This window comes from Lepeophtheirus salmonis, chromosome 14 (genome assembly GCF_016086655.4).
Source record: "Lepeophtheirus salmonis chromosome 14, UVic_Lsal_1.4, whole genome shotgun sequence".
In the NCBI taxonomy this organism is placed as follows: domain Eukaryota; kingdom Metazoa; phylum Arthropoda; class Copepoda; order Siphonostomatoida; family Caligidae; genus Lepeophtheirus; species Lepeophtheirus salmonis.
The window spans coordinates 18,513,382-18,534,035 of record NC_052144.2 but is presented as its reverse complement, the minus strand read 5'-3'; the positions used below and the strand labels follow the sequence as shown (position 1 = coordinate 18,534,035).

The 20,654-nt window shown below is 30.0% G+C and overlaps 1 protein-coding gene across 2 annotated transcripts in view; it reads left to right on the top strand.

The window, feature by feature from the left end:
- The window catches only part of LOC121129190 (probable 4-coumarate--CoA ligase 1), a 292,268-nt gene that overhangs the window by 1,085 nt on the left and 270,529 nt on the right, over positions 1-20,654 (top strand). The gene's annotated exons all lie outside the window — the stretch shown is intronic.

Sequence of the window (20,654 nt, the reverse complement as noted above, 5' to 3'; positions counted from 1 at the left end):
GTGTTCTTCTGCATTTAAATTTATATAATTGTAGCCTTGCAGTAATGTAGTTTATTTCCTCTTGATATGACTCGGTATAAAGATATGAAAAATATTTAACTTTAAGTCTCAAAGTAATTGAAAAAATAAGCTTCAATTACTTTGGTCCATTATACTAATATATGTGTACACTTGAACAAAAAATGTGTGGATGTCTCCAGTGATTGTTCACAAAAATAACCATATAAACTACTTAAGGTTAGTAACCACTCTGTACTTCATCCAAAATCAGGAATAGTCTATCCCCCTACTAAGCCCTCTGATCATAACTCCGACAGAGGCTTTAAAGCTTGAAATCTTTCTTCTTCTTTATCTGATCTAAAAATTGATTTATTTTTGACTTACTCACTAAAAGCGTTCTCAGCCTCTTGTTTCCTATCATTTTTATACAATTAAAACAAATTCCCTTGGCCAATTTTTCTTCTCTTAAAAACAACTAAAATTCTTTCATTTTCCAAAATCTCATTTGCTGTAAACTCATTATTTTTATTAAAAACATTTCCCGAGAACAATATCTCACTTTTGATTGATGTATCCGATAAAGATGCAAATCTACTACTTTCTAAGACTGGTTTCTGCCATTCCAACTTTTTCAGCTAACTCCCCATTAATGACTTCATTGTCTTCCAGAATGGGTATATATTCTTAGTTATCCATTTATGTCTATATGGTCTGTTGCCTCTCTGTTCATCTAGTGCAGAGCCCCTTATTTCAACAAACGTTTGTTTCAGGATTTTATTCCAAACAGAATCCTTCGCTGAAAAATTCGCTTGAATCACGTAAAAATGATAGTTTTTGAAAAATATTTTAAGCTTCTTGTGGAAATTAATACGAGTTCTATATATACTTCTGCTTCCTCCTTTCGGTTGTAAAATATTATCGCATATTTCGTTGATCTTCTTGCATAAAATATCTGAAAAAGAAGTCAGTCTCAAAATATGGATGTTTTAGGTAAAATCAATTAATTCTATATTTTAATTCTTGCCACTACATGCATTCTTCTTTACAAAAATGGAATGCATGGAAGTTGTTTTTTGAATGTTTTACTCAATAATTTTCATATTTTCAAAAATATCACTTCATTTCAAAGCTATGAATGTTTCTAGGACTTTCATTCAAGGAGTAACACATATACTGTTCAAATTAGGAAAGGGATTTATAACCTTAGATTTAAATAGATTCAATACAAATATACTTTTATTCAGTCCAGAAGAACACTACAGACAAGTAGTACTTAAGTCCCATTCCTGTAAGATTTAGAATATGGACTGATTTAAAAATGCAATTGATCGATGAAATCATAATTTTCAGTTATGAAAAATCGCATTACAACTTCCAAACGTCTATATTCCAGATCTTGATAGCCAAGACATCCTGAATCTTCATTCCTTGAGGCAACTCTAAACAATTTGGAGACGCACATTAGAGCTTCAGTAATAGTTTTCATAAATCCTTAAAGTTGTAGATTTGCAGCCATACTTTCATCATAGCCCAAAAGCTTTAGTGTCCTGAAAGCTTCCTGTGAAGTCGTAAAGATAAACATCTATGGATTGCTAACAGGTATGGTTTCATATGGTTATTCAAATAACTCATAATATCCAGTATCTTAAATTTGATTTTATGAGGCACTCACTGTTTTGCTTTAATTAGACCTGTAATTACATAACTAAATAAATTCGCAAGCTTACGTGAGGGATGATTTCATTTGATTAGAACAGTCGTTGGCCCTGATTATCATTGCCCGATTGCGTGGCTTGATGTTGTTGACTTAATCTAGAATATATCCTGATGTAAAAATATTAATAATTGTAAAAAACGAATGAATGAAGAGAAACTGGCACTGTTTATATTAGAGTTGGGGTTCGGTCTGAAAATCCAATATAAGTTTGAAACCATTTTAAGTTTTAGTGTATCGAACTTATTCGGTTCATTGGAACGTCGGTCTGGATATGTGTTACAAAAAAAAAATCAGACAGTATGGGTCTCATATAAAACTCAGTTCAGACTGATTCTATAGATGCAATGTTGATGAACTTATGTTTTTCAAAATTGTGAACATCGACAAAAAAAGGTTATCTAAAGTTAGATGTGTTGCATATATCATATTTGATCAATTCATAAATCTAAATAAGGGAGAAAATCGGTCCATAGAGGGAGAACGAAAAAAATTGGTATATATATTCCGACAAAAAAAAAAAAATCCACAATTAGATAACGATTAAATTTCAGTCTACTTTCTAACATTTAAATTCATTTTTAAAACATATACAAACAATATATCCATCATCCTTCTACTCAAACATCCCTTTGAAAGTATATACATCAATCCCAGAGAACTAATTGAACTGCATTAGTGATTATGTTTGATGTAAATATTTATATATATACTTATATTTTTATGCATACGTATGTATTACTTCCTTGATACAATGCTTTTAATCCACGTCAAAACAGTAATAAAAAAGTTGGCGTAAAGATATGTTTGAACTTTCAATCAATATAGAATTTGATTGAAATGCAAACATGAGCTATCAATGTTATGAAATTTTATGACATGAGTGATAAATAATTCATAATATTATCTAATTAGTTAAATACGAAAGATAACCCACTCATGAAATCATCAAAATGTACTTTTGGTACATGGCAGGTGTGTAAGAGGTGGCGCTGTCCTGAGTCCACAAGTAAATATCCTCCGGGTCAGCCATGGAAAGGTGGTGTACCTAAACACTTCCCCTGACCGATTTTTTGTACAGCCTTGAAGAAGAACAGAGACATCTTCTTTCAATCAGAGGCTACAACGCCGAGGCACATTGTTTGGGCCAGATATTTGGTGTGGTAATCCCCTTGGACCCCTTCTTTTGTTTCCCCATACCAATGGACGTTCAGGTGAGTGTGGAATTGATCATCGCTGAAAATCTTCTTTCCCGTGAAATATTTCACAATTGACCCATTTCCTTTGATCCATTTGGGGATTTTCTTGCATCTCTATAGCATTCTGGCTTTCATGCCCTTTCTCAGAAGGTGGAGTAGGGTCCTTGTAAAATAAACTAATACCAAGTTGTGCTTCATAGCCCTCCTGATGGTCCTGGGACCACAATGAAGTCGAGGGTACAAGCCCATTATGTGGGTTATATAATGAAAAAGAGGAAAAGCTTTTGTGACTTTTAGATAAATGTATGCATATAATAAATATTTTTAATTTTTTTCAAAGATGTTTTACTACTCAAATGATGTTTTTGCTCGTTTTTTATCGTTTTTTCCTTTCATAATTGTGATTTCACGCATAACAGACTCAAAATGTACAGTAAGCTTTGCCAATCAGCATTCCATGAAAAGACATGTTTTTTTCTTTCTTACATATTCCAATAAATCAAATGCACGTACTTATTTTAAATTTTATTGAACATATATTTATAAATGTAAATTGTCATTGATTAATTTCTTTCACTCCTATTGTATTTTTATTATTTTTTTAAATATTTATTTAGTAGATTTGTCTCCGCTTTTTGTCAAATCATTTTTGTCGATAAACAAATAGGAAATATTACATCTTTTCATGTAAAAATCCTGTTATAGAGTCTCCTCAAATCTAAAAATTAAATTCTAAACTGTTAGGTAATTATTTTTATAAAATTTAATATCAATCTTATTTTTAAAAAAATTACAAAGTATACTAGTCACATACTATGTTCATAAAGACTCAAATTACGAGAACTTTGAGCGATGTATACGCAAGTAAACATTGCAGGTTGTTTTTGCAGCCTCCAGAACTGTTTCTTGACATTAAAAAAAAAATGTGTCGATCAACGAAGAATTTATTGCAAAATCGTGGATTGTTGTTGCAATCCGCGCCGGACAAGACAATGTTGAGATTGCAAACTTCTTAAACTTGCTCAGTCCTTTTTCTTGAGGCTCAGGAAGGAATTGAAAGAGTTTGGAGGTGTTTATTAATCAATAGCAAAGTGTGTTGAAAACAAAAGGTGGTCAGAGTGCCAAAGGGATCAGGATTTCATTGCAAATTTGCAAAAAAAATAAAAAATAATGATGAGCCATCCAAATCGATGAGGAGCATTGTCAGGGATCTCAACTGCTCTGAAAAGCTGATCAAGATTTCTGTAGTATATGTTTTGCGATAAAAATCATACAATGTGCGAAGAGCTCAACATCTGAGAGAAAAAACTAACATTGACCTGGTTATCAATTTTTTTTTTTGACTATGTTACGCTCAGTGTTGGCCTCTAAGCTCACCGGACCTCAGCCCCATGAACTATCTTGTGTGGGGTGCAGTTGAGCAAAACACCATCAGATCTTCTTGCAACACAAAATCTTAGCTGATGTTCAGGATCTGGGAGAACTTTGACAATTGTACCATTTGATATAGGAGTGGTATTTGAAGTAAATATGTATATTAATAATATTTTCTTCTCTATGTGCAACAGTGAATCGAGCCAACGCATTCAAGTTCAAGAGAATAATTTCCCTCGAGCATGTTGATCACAATTATTGAAATTCTCATTTTAATCACACTAATTCTATTATATAAAGGTAGACTAATTTTCATCTTCTTTAAATGTCAATAGAAAATGTTATGATTTAAAATCAAATTTTTGACATTAATAAGGTGCAATGCAAAACATTTATACATCTCTAGTCATTTACTTTTTAAGAATATGAGCGTGACATTTATTTTTGTTCATAAGTAGATAATAATATCTGCACAATTTTCATACTTTATCTAGGATAATTCAAAATGTTTCTGAAGTTTATATAAATAATAAGATTATACTATTTGGACAAATAGATGACCAAAAAAAACCCAACACATTTAGAATTATTAAAAATAATGATATTTACATAACAAATGGGCTAAAAAGTCCGTACTTAATAAATAGAACACATTTTTTTTCGTTCAAAATTAGCTTTATTTATCAATATAATCATCATCAAGAGGAACTCATTAATTCCAGCGCCACCCCAATATTTTAATGCTACTTTTATATAACGCTTTATATTTTGCCTCAAAATAGTACTCAGTTTAAGAGCTAACCTATATATTGGAGAAAAATTTCTTTTTTAGGTCTACAAATTGTCAATAGTTGTTAGGAGCCAAATCTGGAGAGTAAGGTGGATGCGACAGCAATTCAAAGTTGAATTAATGTAGTCTTGCCATGGTTTTGATTGAATTGTGACAAAGTGTGATTTCCTGGTGTAGCAGCATCTTCTTTTTCTTCAAATGGGGTCGTTTTCCCATGATTTCGTATTTCAAACGTTTTAATAACGCACTAAAATATTCATTTCTTAAGGTATTTATATGAAACATGATGAAAATCCAGTGAAGAATGGGTATGTTAAATAAAAAAAACCGAAAATCAACATTATAACCCTGGCAATTTGAAGACTGTTTTGGAGGAGAAAAAATGATGCTCATGACGTTTCATTAGATCAGCTACAATTAGCTGTGAGAAAAGAGGAAGGAGAAAAGGATATAAACAAGGACATTTGCTAGAATTACTTCAACGTCAATATTATTTCCTTCCTGACTAGTGAACATCCTTTCCTAAATAGATTCAATTATATTCAAAACCTGTTTGAACTTTCGTGTGTCCTCATAAAAGACGGAGTGTAACCCTGAGGATTTCTTGCGGAGTTATAATTGTAAGTCCTTTTTGGACTCAGAGTAGAAATGGGGAAATACATATTGGAGTAATTCTAGCTAGTAACTGCTAAGGAAAAGAAAATTACTTCTTTATTCTAGCAATTACAAATTAATAGGGCAGCTAAAAAACACACTGGATTTACGTCATTGTTATGAATATTATGCCAAGCGCATCCTTCAATACCCAGACTATAATTTTTCCATCTAATTCTTGTGCTTTCAAGTGTTTTAGACAAGGTTCAACAGTTTCTGTCCCTTCAGAGGATGGTCGTTTTTATTTTTGGAATTAAGTGATTGACCAAAGGATTCCTATTTGTTACGTTGAAACAAGACCAAACACTGCTCAGAATCATCATCATTTTCTTATTTTTGTTCAATCGTGAAGAAACGTTGTACCCACATTGAATAGAGCTTTCTCATATCTTTACAATCTTGGCTAACTCACACAACTTCACTTTCCGATCATTCAAAATGGTTTTGTCGATTTTTTTATTTTTTCTGTTTTTAACGCCTCATTTGGACGGGCACTGCGTTCTGTATCATTGGAGTCTCAAGGACCACGTTTAAAGTAGGCAGTAAAATTGTTGTTTTTGATGCAGCAGAGCTATTGCTTATTTTGAACAGTATTTTCCCCATCAAGAAGCAGTGTAAAATTAAAAAATCAAATTGTTTTTGATTCATCGTTCGGGAAATAGCAAAAGCAGTGGATCACTTAACGCAATAACTCAAAAACTAAAAACCAAATTGTAATGAAATTTTTACAGCTGTTGCTTTGAAGGTTGATACTAATTTAAAATGAGGGGGGGGAAAACCTGCATCATCTATGTGTAAAGGCGGGGACTTTTCAGCCTATATGCTACATACAAATATTTTGCACTTTTATGCTAAAATAATGTGTACATTATTTTTTTGTCTGGAAAGTATTTCTTTACCTAATTAAGTGTTGATATATATCATCCTAGAAAACTATGCAATCATCTTCGTCAAAAATTAAACAATGAGTATTGTTTCTTCCTACAAAAATTGCAGCAATTGGAATGTATAGACCTGGAAGTCTAATGAAAGATTTATGTATCCTACATCCAGGATTAATTCAATCACAACTGCTGATAGATGGTCCCTAAGTTGGATCAAAGACTATCGCCACCACTATCCTGAGTATCAAGGACCCCTTCTAATGTACAATAATATTCCCTGGCCCTCGTGTTATGTAGAGAGCTACAGCTCCAAAAGGTGGATCATAACTCATATTCAGTAATAAATGCCACGCTTCATAACCTTGCTGCGTCGCCATGGGGGAAAATGACGATAATTGGATACATCTAAAGGGCTTACATTGCACTTTATCCTCAAGAGCAACAGAGAGGAACTTATCACAAGCAAACAGTATGATGCAACTCTCCTCACGGTGGTTTAAAGGGCTTAGGTAGGAGAGCGCGCCAAAGTCCCAGTTCTAAGTATTGACAGTTGCAAAACAGATCCCTGCAACATCTTGGCTGTTGTGATCCATGAAGTAGAGAACAGATAATAGAATAAGGATAAAAATGATGTATTAAAAAACTCGATGTAAGCAACCAGCTTGACCCTTGCAAGGAGTCATTCCTGAGTCTTGATGAAGTTTTCAAAGAGAAGGAGGCTACATTGTAACCGACCACATCAATTTTTTCGGATGGACAAGGCTTTAAGTGGTGCAACTGCAAAAAAAAAAAAAAAAAGGACACCTCTGTAATAGCAAATGCCATAATAGCACATCATTTTGCAACAAGTTTATTTTGTTGATCTGTTTTTCTTTAGGATATATGTATATAAAAATATTTAGGCAAAAAAAAAATCCATATTCAAAACAATTATTTTTTTAGATGTATAGAATAAAAAAGGCAATTTGCACATTGCCCGAGCTACCAGCTCAAGAAATGGTTCTGGTAACTATATTTTTGCGTTCAAGGCCATGGTGGCCTTAGAATGAATTTTTCTAAGAACTAATTTTTTGACTAACAAAGAACTACTTCTTGTAAAACAAAAAATACAGACCCTATAGTTTTTTAGAAGGAGATTATAAGGGTTAGAGAAGAAAAACGTGTGTAAAAGTACATATCATTATGCGGCTAGAATAATTCATAGAGTTTACGGTCTTTATTTCTTTTTGTATGAAGCAGAAGAGCTCATAATTAATTTAATGCGCCGGGTCACGCCGGGGACATACCTAATCTAGTAATATTTAAAAAAAAGTGAAACTTAATATTTATATAGTATACAACATTTGATATTAAATTCAAATCGAAGTATCCAATTACGATTCCACACATACTTAATAAAACTCATGGACATATCTATTTCAGAAAATATTGTCAATCGGAAAAAATGTGATATCCTTCAGAAAATTAGAATTAATTTTTGGAAAAAAATTAATATTTTGTATAAGATACTGGTTGTTGTAAGAAAGAAATGGAATTATGTGATTAAATTTTGAATCTTCCATAAGAAAAAAATGTATTTGTATATTAAAAGAATCCAACATTTAATTTTTTGTCATAGTACCCCCTTCAAATAAAAATCCAAAGCACGATATTTCATATTTATTATTCGTTTTTAACTTAATCGAATGAATACTATTAAAAAAATATTCCATTTTACACTTAATATATATTAGACTATCTTATTTTCAGGTAACTATTGATTACCTCCTGCACAAATACATTTTCACTGGGAACAATAAAAATTGACTTTGTCAAAGTTTGAGACATTTCAACACTTTTTGGCATAGTATAGACCATTAAAGTATAGAAAAACTTTATTTTTCGGTCAATTTTTACCTCAAATAGGATTCAATTATTTTTAAAAATATATTTTTCTATACTTCTTAGTATTTGGTTAATCAGTTAAAAATATTAAAAACCTTATTTTTAATCATATTAGAGGACTAATATGTGCTCAATGATTTGCGGGTTTTCTGCTTTATTTAACATAACACAAGATAAGATCCTTTTGGTTCAACAAATATAACTTTTTTTCTTAAACTGAAAGTCGTTTCTTTAAATTAAAAAAAACTATATTTTTGAGAGCCTCCGACCATAAGAAGGAGTACGGACTATGTAGCAAGTTGATTAATAATTATATCTGTAAACAAAACAAATTTTGCCTTTCCTCCAAACTTCTCCAAGAGATTATGTTCTTTCCCAACCAACTTATCGAAGCCTCAAGGAATCCTGGACTTATCTGAGCGTACAGAGTAGAATAAAGTAGGACTTAAGTTATTATTAGTTCAATTTTGTTTAAATTTTTATAAGAAGGGGATTAAATTACCTTACGAATCAGTCTTGGAGATCCATGTCTGAAACAAAGCCTTACTGTTGGATATTCAAGTGGTGCAATACTACTTAATACTACTTCAACTGAGATTAAATTTTTATTTGTAATTATTGATTAAACAATCCCCAGCAGAGAAGGTCTTTGTGGAAGGGAAGAAAAATGTTAGCCAAACAAGGGATATCTTATATATATATATATATACGAGGGGGTCTAAAATTACAGAGATGTGAGCATAACTTGGAGAAGTGACTAGAGTTACAAGGAGACTATGTTAAAAAATGAAATAATAAAAATTCAAAAAATGAAAATGTCTTGTATCTTTGTTCGGAAACTCATCATACCAACCTCGTATATATGTTGTGTACAAGTTGCGATGTATGTTGTAGGAGTTACAATTTGTATAAGCACATTGTAGAAGTTGAAATTTCTCCGTCTTAAAATGTATCTTTGAAATTAAAGCAGTGGCTATTCTAATTACAAACTCTCAATTGATACTGTTATTTCATTTATACCAATTAAAATTACATAGCTATAATGCATTTATGAGTAATATAACTGTGGGAATTTGAAATGTATAATGTGCCACATAATACTTATATTTGAGTAATTTGTATTCAAAAAGTGAATAATTACTCCAATTAATCCGTCATGTTCAAATATTTCATTATCCTCATCCCAAGTACTGTAAATCCTTCATTTAAAATTAGTAATCTCTTTTTTTTTTACAACTTGTAATTAAACTATATGTATATCATATGCAAAAACACTTCACTTGCCATGTTCCCTCATCAATCATAATGAAGATACATTCTATGATTAACTTGCTCATTTTCTTCCTAATTTCCTTTTTTAATTCGTATTTAATATAAGTTCTGTTAGTACAATAACTCTTTTTTTACACAGTGAATTAATCTTGTTTTATGAAGAAAAGAAAAATCTATTTATTATCAAAAAATCAAGTTTCCCCTCCAGAACATATTAATCTGGTCTGATCAGAACTAAATATGGCCTTGTGTACGTAGCTCAAAATTCTAAAAAACTTTTATTTTTAGTTTAAATTCTGTATCTGTCTCCATTTTTAAATAAATGCGTTTTTATCATTTTTTTTCTAAGGGGGACGTACTTCAAACACAAAACACGCATAAATTATTTTAATACTATGTAGGATGTATAATTACTCATCGGATAAAGTAAAAGTGTGTAAGAAATTTATAATCGTCTAAAAAGTAGGTTTAAATCATGTAAAGGGTGGAGTATATTTTTTTTTTGTGTTTTTCGCATATTATGTAACATAGAGACTAGATAATGGGATGGAGGACTGGGGGATATGATATATTTTTTTAAATCTAGATTTTGTTTCATATCTTACCTACTATATAAATCATGTCTAAAGAGTTATTTTCTATGTATGTCATGTTATTCATTACGTAAAAAGCTAAAGTTGAAAAAAGTTTATTTATTTATTTATAAATGTATGTGTGTATGTCGTAACTATATTACGTGAGGTTATTCTGAATCAAGTACCTATTGTACTAAAAAGGTATAAACGTACAGTCATATATTAATATTTTGAGAGCGTGAATGAGTGAGCTAAGAAATATTTTTATGCTTTTTATTATGATGATTTTTTGATATACATAAAGTTGTAGTGTATTACATAGTGCTATAACATAATTAAGTAAAGAAGTAAGATAGTGAAGTAGTTAATTAGACATTTTTAGCAATACATAACAATATCTTGTTTTTGAATATCTAAAGAGAAGTTTGAATATTTTGCCAACAAGTTTTTTTATATTTGATATATTTTTTTGAAAGAAGAGATGTTTGTCCTAATTAAAAAGATGCTAGTATATGACAATCAAAACATTTACAGAAAGTAATAAAAAATTGTTTGTGTTATATATCTCTCTCAAGAACAGAGACACAATCAGCTTTGACATTTTATCCCTTCCATTTTAAAGCAAGTTTTACTATTTATCAGAGGAATGAGTCACACTTCCTAAATAAATATTAGGCCTGGTACGGTACGGGGTTGTATTGTGGTTCGGTTCGGTACGTACATATATAATCACATAGTATTGATATTATAAAATTCTGGTTATTTTTTTAATATTGTTCTTTATTTGGCTTATATATTATTATACATAACATAAATAAACTGGAGCAATTGCGTCGTTATTATTATTTATTTTTTTAAATTGATTATATATATAATACCGTACCGTGAAGGATATACCCTGATTGGTACCAAACCGTATGTTTAGCGTACTGTCCCAGCCCTAATAAATATATGGGTTATAAACATAACATGAGATTATTATTTTTTTTGATTCGATTGTAATAAAATTGGGTGAGTCAAATAACCTATTATTTGAAAAACCAATCTTTTTTTATCTCTAACTCAATTCAGCTCTGAGCTCTTTTCCATGATGAATTTGGTCAAAAATGGTCTTGAAGACTTTAAAAACTATGATTCTTAAACCACTCATCTGATGGAATCATTTGATAGCTATTCAGTTATGGAACAAAAAATAAAAATAAAATTTTTAATATTCTGTTTTATAAAAGTATGGTTGACCTTGGCCATTTGTTTTGACCTTACATATATCCGACATTTCTTTGACTTTGATAAAACTTTTATCAGAACAAGATATAATCAATGTCTAGCTTTACTATAATTAGAGAAGTAGGTTTATGAAGTTGGGAGATATGATAAGTTTAATTGTTCATATATATATATAAAATCATATACGGGTAGAACATTCATAAGTCATAATATCCTTTATATAATAGTTTTTTGCATTTATTATGTTTTGCATATATATTTGTATGTTTGACGAAATCCTTTTTTTTTTAATTTATAAATAATATATATGGTTCATTCCATGAAAAAACAGATTTCACTCAAATTTACCTTGTGGTATTGTTGACAATAGACACTCTGAATTTTTTTTATCCAAAGCTCAATACAATTTTGAGTTCTGGGACATAAAAATAAATATTTTGATGATTTTTTGATTAGCGATATATTGTAAAACGAAAGTAATATTAGGAAAGTATGATAGATTATTTAAATCAATCTGTTAGTTTAACAAATTTGATTTTTTTTTAATTTTTGTTATAAAATACGAAAAAAATAATTCTTGCCCTTAGTTTTTGACCTAAAATTTTTGAAGATATTTGGTATTTGATTTTTGTTTGTTTTAATTTTACCCATATTCTTATAGTTTTTGTGAAAAACTATAGAATGGAATTAGAATTATTGGTGTGATTTATTCCCTTTGTGATTGTTTAGTATTCATTGACTTAAATTATAGTCGTTCTTAGAAAAGTTAATATACATTATATGGACTTTAAAGACACTTCCCAGGTCAGATGGAGTAACTTTAATACATACCCAAAATTAATTAGTGTTACATAATCTGTTTAATTAAAGGAACATTAAAAAAAAAAAACAATTCAAGACTATATATTTAAAAAATATGCCCTCTGTTAAGAAGAATTGACTAATTTGTAACTTCCAACTTATTTTGTCTTTTTTTTAAATCTTTTTTGAATAGGAAAGATTGGACTGTACAAAAAATCAAACTTACTCATATCAACCTCTATTAAAATTATGAATGTTCCTTTTCATAGAATAAAAGTAAACATTTCCTTATTTATTTATTACATAATTTTCATAAATGAATATCAATGACTCGTAAAATGTTTAGATGAACGTTTCTGAAGGGTAAAGTCATTTGAGTTAAATACATTTGAGTATTACTCCTTATGTATAATAAACGAAAGCTAAGTCCGTACGCTTACTTTTCAAGAACTTTTTATAACCTTTTTAAATTTTAAATTATCTTGACAAATAAAAAATACTCTTTATGATGCGTTTCCTTTTCAAAAAAATATTACTGATTCGTTCATTAAAAAATATTTTAATCTTTGAGAATCTTTCATTTTTAATCATTTTTTAAGATTGAAAAATGATTTACGAATGAAAGATCAATAGCTACTTATATCATTAGTAGTAACAATATTTTAACAATTGATTGAAAAAACGTAAAAAAGATCTTACTAAATACTTTTCGTTTGTACTCTCTCCTTAATAAAAATGGAATAATTGTGTTATTTACTCATAATCTTGAATAATTTCCAGCAAAATAAAAATACAATGAAATTTACATGAAAAAAATATGAATTGTATTATGTATGTCGAATTTTTAATTGATGATTTGATAACTAGAAGAAAAAATTAACAGTTATAATCAACTTAATTTAAAGCTTTTTGATATTTTTAGTCTTTATTTTTTTTAGCATTCTTTCTCTCTAATTTCTCCATTTATCATCGTTTAAATGGACATGGAAGAAAATGGGCTGCGTACATCAAATGAATCACACAGAGAGATAAGAACGACCTTGTTCCATATATATTGTTAAATTATCCTTACTAATTGGGTATTCGAGAGTGAAAAAGGGATAAAATTGTGATTTAGTGGAATTGAAGAACTCCTTCTGTAGTTTATACATACAATGTCTCATAGATATTTACTGTGTCTTTAAAGTTTGATGGTCAATTTTTATTAAATTCGAAGCTCGACTATTGAGACCGCAAAACTGGTCATTTTTATAACAGGTTTACAAAATTTGATGTTTTACTAATCCTATTTGAATGATTGTGATAGATTAAGTAGAAGTAAATGAGAGAGAGGATTGTAATTATTCATCTGAAGACCTTCCTAAAAACTTTAAGGACCTCTTGTCAAACACGTTACATAGTGCAGGGGTCAGAATCAATTAATTAGTGTACATAATTTCATAGTGTTTGGCACTCACTAAGATTTTGTTTATTATCTCCTGTTGTTGTACTCAAAGTTGTCTTCAGTAGGCTGTAGAACGGTTCTGTGTTGTTTATAGAGAACTATGTCTTATATGTTGGACTTTCGAGAATTTTGACTTTTGAGGGGTTGTAGATCTGATACCCACTGTAATAACAATTCATTATAAGATCTTCGTGTATTTACAAGCATTTATTGTCTTGAACAAAATGTATTGTCGCCGTACTAACTGTGCCCAAAATATTTTGTGAGAGCCAATCAATTTATGCATTTTTATTTGTAAAGCAAATCGATTAAACCTGGGCGAGGTATGTTTTTCTTCATTTTTTACCTAAATTTATGGCCAAACTAGGGTTTTGTATGCTTAAACTCTTTGTTAAGTATAGACTGACTTACAATTTAATGGCTTATTGTGATCCACCCAGCAGTTTGATTGAGCTTAAAAAATGTATTAATATTGACTTTTACTACAGATCTAGTTTCACTTTGTAGAATTGGCGTCTGACAACGTAACCGGTAAATTTTTAATTAAACCTTTTTAGCTTCAGGTCAAATTTTGATCCATGTTTATTTTTCAGAAGAAAAAACGATTAACAAAAAAATATTTTTGTATTTTGTCTTATTGGTTTATTATTTATATAAAAAACGAATTACATTTCGGAGAAAATACTAGAGTTAGATAAAAAGTTATTGACTTGACATATTAAAAGCTTTATCTGATGCGAATCTTTAATATTTATTCAATTTTTAATTAAATGAAATACTTAAGGAAGCTTGGATACTGAAATAATTAAATACGAGGTTATTTTTCTAAGGGACTTCTCTTAGTTTTAAAAACCTGATAAATCCTAAGAATATTATTCCAGGAAATTTTCTGTAATGTACAGGGTTGATCTTATCTAGTCAAACATATTTTATTATTTTCAATCCGGAATGACATTGGTGCAATATCACGGAGGAGGACAACAAAATATCTTATCTCTGAACAGAGTAAGCTGAGGCAGTTGGAAAGAACAAAGAAAATTCTAAATTTTCTCAAGGGGACCAAAATTTCGGCCAAAGTTTTGCTCTTTTCTTATGTAAATTTTTTCAGCGTTGATGCCATCGTAAATAAGCAAAAAAGCTGCTACATCACAAACGAACATCCACAAAAATGTCTTAACTTCAGTGAGACATGTCTTCAGAACATAAAATCCACCCGGAACCATGTTTTTGGGCTTTGTGGAGTCTCCCCTTCCCTTTTTGGGGAGAGGTAGGAGTGGCTCAATGCAGATGTTTACATCGAACTTCTGGATAAGAAAGTTCAGGGACAACTTTTTTTTTTTTCACTCAAGACGGAACTCCGCGTCATTGCACCGCTAAGACCCAGGCCATCTTGAGATACAACTTTTCAGACTTTTTGGACCTCAGCATGTATTTGCCCTCATCTCCAGAGGGGAAACCCTTGGACTTCTCTATCTGGCGCGTTTGGAGATAAGGGTACGTACTACACCTCATAGGAGTGCCAAATCTCTAGAGGCTAATTTTTATGAGTTAAACACAAAAGGGTAACCAAGACCATAAAAAATCGTGTCTTTTACATTATTAAAGATATTTTAAGTTGTATACAACATCCATTAACACATTTGAGTAAAATATTTGAATATTGTCATCCCCATGAAAAAGTAGGAAATTTCTTAACTAAATTATCTTATTTCTTAAAACATTTTCATGCTAAAACTGTAAATGTTTTAACAAAAATGAATATAAATATTTTTATCTAGTAAATCATATACACATATATACATTTAAAACTTATTTGAACTTTCAAATTATCTGTTTCAAAAGTGTGTAACTTTTATTTTCCCTGTTCTCATAATTTAAAGAGGTAGAAGAAAGAAATTCACATTTATCTTAAACATTAAAGCTCAAATAAAACTCCCATAAACGAGGTATTATAAAGGAGCATATAACTTTTAAACTTTATTCTTTTTTCTGAGTTGACATTTTCTTTACTTCTTTTCCTCAATTTTTGAAAAGAATCTTTTGGTTTAGGTACTTGAATAACCTGTGGTTAAAAATAGTAAATGTCTCCATGATTCTTTTTTGTTTATATTATGGCTTATGTATTTTTTATGGGATGAAGAGATAATATATCTCTTTTCTGTGTAGGACGATACTAAAACTAATCTTGGAAGAAAAAATTTTGTTTATATATTTTACATATCTTTTGTCCCTAAAGTTTAATTTGAAAAAGGACTAAAATAATTATGTACTTGTGTATTGTATTTTTGTACCTGTATGAAATTATTACTCATAATTTATTAGGAATAAATTCGTATCTTTTTAAAAGACTGTGTTTAATGGATACTAAAGTAGGTTTGCCTGGCGTTGCCCGGGACATTAACAAGTTAAGAACTCTCCTACTTAATATAAAACGAAAAATAAAAACCGTAAAATTTAAATAATTATTCTCATGTTGGTCTTATAAATAATTATTATTACTGATATATATAGGCATTATATAAGCGCTATTTTTTCACGCTATGAGGAAATGGTTACTTTATTGTGGGTCGAAACCCGACCTCGCAGTCTAGCAGCAGCTTTCCTGAGTAAAGCAACCCTCTTAATATCCTAAAACACACCCTGGCTTGTACAAGTGAAGTACTGTGACAAAATACAGGTGATACTCTACTGCCACCGTGTTTATAGGGACTAAGGAACTCTTATATTATGCTATAGTACACCCCAGCCCACGGGCTGTGCAGGTGAACTTCTGGGCCAAAGTCAAGTTATATTTTTCAACTGCCAATTCCCTAATCATCAACAAACACTCATTATTTTCCAAAATACGTCTCTCAGGTTGTACAGGTGAAGTGCTGGGCCAAAATACAGTTTAAACTCTATCGTGGCCGTGTGTTTATGCACCAAGGAACCCTTCTTATGTTCTATAATGCACCCCAGTCCATAGGATGTACAGGTGAACTTCTGGGCCGCGGCATGTTAAATTCTTCAATTGCCCCATACTTGACATCAAATAACCCTACATATTTCCCAAAATACACTTTCGGCTCTCAGGTTGTATATGTGAAGTAAGGGGCCTCAATCCAGTTTAAACTGCACCACTATATCATTTTTAAGCACGAATAACCTCTTCTAGTATGCTAGAATACACCATCGCCCACGGGTTCTATATATGAGCTACTGTTCCCCGAAGCAGGTTAAATTCTTCCACCACCACTTCAATGAATATCAAAGAACCCTTTTATATCCAAAATACACACCAACCCTCAGGTTGTACAGGTAAAGCGCAAAAAAAACTCTATTTAAAGGCTTTATGGCATTGAAGACCAAAAAATTTGTAACCTGAGTAGTTTTAAGAGCATGAAGAAGCTACATAAAAATTTCCAGGAAAATTCATCCTTTGGTTTGGCTATGAATGAAGGACACAGACACACATTATTCACATTTAATAATGGATATTTATATATATCAATTCTTTTTTTCAACATTTAAAATTTTTCTTGTTTATTAAAAAATATTTAAATACAACAGTTATAAGTAGACTTATAAAAAATATGATATAAAACGAGTGTTAAACTTAATGTTCCTAGTTACAACCTGAACAGTCTTTCACTTTCCAAAGCTGTTATTATTATTCTTTCATTCTTGAGGAGAGCATATCAAAGTATAATGTAATTTCATTCTCCTGGTTATATCATACAAGAAGTTGTAGACAAGGCGATTGCTTGTCCCCTTCCTTATTCTTACTGGTAGCCAATAGCTTACACAAGGAATTAATGAGTAATGACCAGATTATATGTCTCAAATATTTAAACAAAACTTAAAAATCATCTTGGTAAGCCGACGACCTCACACTTATCCTTGAGGATACTCCAGAGTGGTTAAACCAGTCTTTAATTACAAATTTTCAAACACTAGATAAGTTTAAGTAGGACTCAGGCCTCAGAATCTTGGCAAAACGGAGGTCCTTGTGTCTAATAAATAAGTATTCAGAACCAGTTTTCCACATGAGAAGGTTTCTCAGTTGTCCTCTTTTTTTGGTTTAAAGATTGACGTATCAGGGGGAGAGGCTGCTATAGAAAAAAAAGGCACAAGTCATTTCAAAACTAAAAAATATGAAGAATTTTTACTCATCCCTCTAGCTAATTTCCCTACACAAAGTCCAGATTTAAAATATAATTATTATTCCAAGGGTTATTCATCTGATGAGACTCAATATATTTAACAAAGGGGTCTGTCGAAAAATAAATCGTATTCCTGATATATTTTTCTGGAGTGTAATAAAACTTTATATATAAAAACTCAAAAATTGAGACCTCTATTCAAGATTAGGGATTAGGATATTTTAACACTGAATCCCTATGGAAATACTTAAACAACTCGTGGTTTTCAAGGCCCGTGGTAAGCAAAGACCTTTCGGCTCTGAGAATAAAAATAACTTATTTCTACAGACAGGAAATCAGCTAAAAGAAACAATATAATTCATTATCACAAATTTTAAAAATTCAGCACTTTATTTAATTTTATTTTTTATAAAATAAGTTCAAACTCATTTTGCAACTGAACTCGACCTCTTAGAACCCAATACTTTTTTAAGAATAAGGTCCTAATTATTCATGCTTCAAATAAACTTATTTGGCGTGAAAATATTTGAAAAATGAATACTAATAAAAAATTTGCACGGGGATTTAAAATTCAATGTGCTTATTTGTGGCCGAATTTAGGTTGTTGTTATGAGTCATTCTAATTTAGAACATAATTGAAAATTTTGTTTTACTGAGATGAATAATTGACTAGGGCCAAAGAAGTATCATGACTGAATTATATTAAAAATGGTAGTCTAACTTTTTTCATACTAATAAATTATATAGGCCATTATATAGTGTAAAACTTTATTTTCTTATAAAACTCCTTAATAATTTTAGGAAAATTTTTATATACGTATAATGTAAGTTTTTGTTCCAACAATATTTTTTTTTTTTTTTTTTGGAAACTAATATTGTACATAAAATATTCTTAAAAATATATAATTTAATAGTTAGAATTTGTCGAAAGTACGTCAAAATGTTCCACAACTTATTAAAATGAGTTGAATATTTCCATTCATTTAAATTAATAAAACAAAGTAACTTTTAATTACGGTAATGATTAAACTTTTATCTAATCATAGATTTGAAATCATCCTCAAAAAAAATATGTCGTCATCATTTATTATATTTTTATTAGAAAAATAAAAGTATATACAATAAATTTTCTCCTACACAATAACATTCAGATATAGTTTATGTGCCAATTGGCTACTTTTATTAAATGTACAAATTATAAAACCGAGATGTTAGATATCCTCAAAGAAAATATTTAAAACTGCAATTTTTTTTGCATAAACATTGCATAAAGCGACTTAGTAGCTCAACAGACAATGTGCTTAGGAGAAATTAGGCTCTTGAATCTAATATATGTAAATTCGATTCTTAGTTGCTCCTAAAAGAGAAAATCTTCAATGCATTTGTCTTTGAGTGAGTGTCGGCCACGATTGAATTCATTAAACAAGTTTTTCACATTGCTATAGGATGGTGTTTTATCGCCATACGAATATTTAAGTTCATCAATGCACTCTTGTCGTGAGAATCCAGGTCGAATGTTGTAAAAAATAATTACACGAAAAGGTTCACGACTTAATTCCATTTTTTGCCATATTAATTTTTTCAAGTCACTGTAAACAACATACCTCAAAATATTCTGAGTACGATTATGCTACAAAAATGTCAAACTTACCAAAGGAAACCCTGACCAAAAATGTCATAAGTCACTTTTTGTCAAAAATTACACTTTTAGCTCACAAAGAACCTGTTATTACAATTTAACTCTCCACATTTGAATTTTTTTAAAGAAACAACAGTTTTTGTTGATTCGATTTGTTATAATATATGTAGTTTCCATTTGAGTCTTACTTCTTGTTTTTTTTTATTTCCATTATAGATTTGTGGCTAAAATCTCCAAAATATTACAAACATAGATTAGATAATCTATATTTTAGCCCTTTCTTATTTTAATTAAATTATGTCCAGCAACAATATTTTTTCACCACATACTCTATTTATACCTAATTCTACCTGTATATGCAAAGAGATATCAAAAATATAATGCTACAAAAAACAAATAATTTTCAAAGTTTAACAAATATGAATTATAAACAAAAAAAATTAAAACACGAAACCTTCACTAAATAAGTATTTGTTTAACGCTCAATTTAAAAAAAATGGAACAACGTAGCTGAATGGACAACGCCCCTGGGAGAAAGTATTCTTTTGATCTCAATGTGTGTAAGTTTGCGCCCCAGTCGTTCCTAGAGACGGACATATACTATATATATGTATATAGACTTCAAAGACGATTCCTAGGTCAGATGAAGTATATGTAATACTTATGTTTACATATACTTAATCAATACAATTCCATCTGACAAATTAAAGGAACATTAAAAAAAATCAAAGGTAAACAAATATTATAGGAAAACCATTTTTTTAAACACGATACCTTCAAAAAATAATAAATATTTGTTTACCGCTAAATTAGAAAACAACATACATAAATATATACGTATGCAAATTCAAATTTTTACAAAAAAATATAATAAATATAATTTAAGTTTAGTTAACCTAACTGATAGCTTTTTTCATAATGTATTTTGCTTGCCTATAATTACTTTGGTCTACAACATATCACTATTCAAATATTTATAAAAATTATATTTTTTCATCTTTAGAGCCTCAAAACTCGGAAAATTTTACTTCTGAGCGAGTCTATTGTCAACAATA